The sequence below is a fragment of the Myotis nattereri genome (genome assembly GCF_964212035.1).
Source record: "Myotis nattereri genome assembly, chromosome: 14".
NCBI classification, from domain to species: domain Eukaryota; kingdom Metazoa; phylum Chordata; class Mammalia; order Chiroptera; family Vespertilionidae; genus Myotis; species Myotis nattereri.
The window spans coordinates 28,336,410-28,339,490 of NC_138089.1; the positions used below are offsets into that span (position 1 = coordinate 28,336,410).

General features: G+C 47.4%; 1 pseudogene across 1 annotated transcript; it reads left to right on the plus strand.

Moving 5' to 3' along the window:
• The first annotated feature begins 2,000 nt into the window (after nt 1-2,000).
• Nucleotides 2,001-2,511, plus strand: LOC308529528 (translationally-controlled tumor protein-like; annotated as a pseudogene). The gene has a single exon. The product of its transcript is annotated as a translationally-controlled tumor protein-like (transcript).
• The last annotated feature ends 570 nt before the right edge of the window (nt 2,512-3,081 follow it).

Here is a 3,081-nt window from a genome sequence, read left to right on the forward strand (position 1 = left end):
ACCTGAGAATGTGACAGCATATGGAGACAGGGTCCCTGAAGAGGTGATGAGGTTAACATGAGGGCATATGGATGCGCCCTCTCTAATAGGGCTAGTGTCCTTATAAGGAGAGATTAGGCCAGCTGTGGGCAAACTATGGCCCACAGGCCAGATCCGGCCCATTTGAAATGAATAAGACTAAAAAAAAAAAAAAGACCGTACCCTTTTATGTAATGATGTTTACTTTGAATTTATATTAGTTCACACAAACACTCCATCCATGCTTTTGTTCCGGCCCTCCGGTCCAGTTTAAGAATCCATTGTGGCCCTCGAGTCAAAAAGTTTGCCCACCCCTGGATTAGGCCATGGACGTGTTCAGACACGGGAAAGACCACGTGAGGACACAGCAAGAAGGTGGCTCGCTCCAGACCAAAGAGGCCTCAGAAGAAACCAAACCTGCTGACACCTTGACTTTGGACTTCCGGACGCCAGAACTGTGAGGAAAGAAATTTCTGTGGTTAAACCGGTGGTGCTTTGTTATGGCAGCTGAAGCAGACTAAGCACCATCTGAGCCCATGACCTCACCAACCTTCCTCTCTTCCCTTTTCTCTCTGCCCCAGCATCACTGCCTCCTCACTGTTGCCTCTGAGTACGAAGCATGCTCCCACGTCCAGGCCTTTGCCTCTGCCTGTTAAGTCTTTCCCTAGGGCTGCCACCTTGTCATCATTCGAGTCCCTGCTCAGACATCCCCCTTCCAAAAGGCCCTCCCCGACAGAGCAGATAGGAGGACCCAGGTTGAAACCCAGTCCCATCACTTTTGACCTGGGGACTCAGTACCGGCTCCTCCCCCTGAAGCATCTGGGAAGGACTGGAGCGCAGGAAGGTGCGTGCCCCTGAGGCATGATGGGGCAGACATCTGTCCATCTGGGGTCTGACTCTGGCCCCAGGACCCCTGCCTGGACCTAAGTTCTGCCTGGAAGGTGGGGAAAGACTGGGACACGGAGGGCCCTTCCTGGAAGTGGGAACACTCTGGGTGTTTGCTCTGATTTAGTCAATAAACTCTCTTGAGACAACTCCACACCCACTGAAGGAGCTGAAATTTAAAAGACTCACAACACCAAGTATGGAGCCATGGGAGCTCTCATATACTGCTGGGGCGGGGGGTGGGGGGGTGGGGGGGGTAGGGTATTTGTGTGTGTGAAATGGTGTAGCCACTCTGGAAAACCATTTGGTAGTTTTTTTTTAAAGTCAAATGTAGACTTATGCAACCCAGCAATCCCACTCCTAGGTATTGAATAAAATGAAAACACACAACTACATAAAAACCTGTACATAAATGTTTACAGTAGATCTATTAAGAGTTGCCCTAAATTGGAAATAACCCAATGTCCCACAGCTAGTGCATAGAAAAATAGATAAAGGTACATACAGCCATACAATGGGTAATAAAGAATGAACTATTAATACACAAAGTAACATGGCTCTAGCCAGTTTGGCTCCGTGGATAGAGCATTGACCTGCAGACCAAAGGATCCTGGGTACGATTCCGGTCAAGGGCAGGTACCTTGGTCGCAGCTCCTCCCTGGACCAGGCCCTAGTCACGTGTGTGCAGGAGGCAACCAATCGATGTGTTTCTCTCACATTAATGTTTCTCTTTGTCTTTCTCTCTTCCACTCTCCCTAAAAATCAATGGAAAAATATCCTCGGGTGAGGATTAACAACAACAACAACAACAAAACAAAAGGATGGATCTCAAAGTCAGAATCTAAAGTCTTGTTAGGGGCTGGGGTTGGGGTCAGGGATTGACTGGGAAGGGGTACAAGGGACTCCTTAGAGCTGGGCATGTTCTCTCTTGTTCTGAAAATTGGTTACAGGGTATAAATGTGTAAAAACTCATCATAGCTTTTCTACCCTCCCTCTGCTACACACACACACACACACACACACACACACACCACTCCTCGGAGCTCCGTGCTCCTGCTAAGGCAGCGCCGCCCGTCTCCTTCCAGCCACCATCCAACATGATCATCTACCAGAACCTCACCAGCCATGTGAGATGTTCTCCGATATCTACAAGACCCGGGAGATGGCAGACGGGCTGTGCCTGGAGGTAGAGGGGAAGATGGTCAGTAGGACAGAGGGCAACATTGATGACTCGCTGATTGGTGGAAATGCCTCCGATGCAGGCCCTGTGGGCCACGGTACATAAGTACAGTCATCGCTGGTGTGGATATTGTTGTCACGAACCATCATTTGCAGGAAACCAGAAGCCTACAAGAAGTACGTACATCAAAGATGAGATGAAATCAATCAAAGGGAAACTCGACGAGCAAAAACCAGAAAGAATAAAGCCTTTTATGACAGGGGCTGCAGAATAGATCAAGCACATCCTGGCCAACTTCAAAAACTACCAGTTCTTTATTGTGAAGACATGAATCCAGATGGCCTGGTGGCTCTGCTGGGCTGCCGTGAGGATGGTGTGACCCATGTATGGTTTTCTTTAAGGATGGTTTAGAAGTGGGAAAATGTTAACAAATTTGGCAATTTGGATCTATCCCCTGTCATCCTAACTGGCTGCTGCCTTTCACCCACACGCCAGGACTACGACAAATGGGAATGATGGTATCGTGAGCTCTTCATTTATTTTGACCTTGATGTATTTGGAGCGGAGTCATTGTTTTTAAGAACAAACATGTCCTGTAAGTTGTCTAAAAATAAAATGCATTAGAACTCATTTGAGAGAATGCCTCTTGGTTGAATACATTTTAAAATCCATCCTGTGTCGTGTGCTGGGAGACGCTAGAGACGGGTGGTCGGCCACTACTACCTATACAGCATACAGACTGTCTGCAGTGGAAACTACTTCTGAGACTGGGGAGAAAAAATGACACCCCAAAACCAAGAATCAAACGTCTTAATTCTGAGTTGAAGCAAAGGGAAAAGACCATGCTCACAGCAGAGCCAACATTTGATGTGGATTCCTTAGACACTTCATCACCTACAAACAGAAGTAGTTAACGGGAAGAAATTACCAAAAGAATAAAAAGAGACTAAGGCAGCCGGGAGCAAAGTATTGTCTGAGCTTATTTATCATGTCAAGTT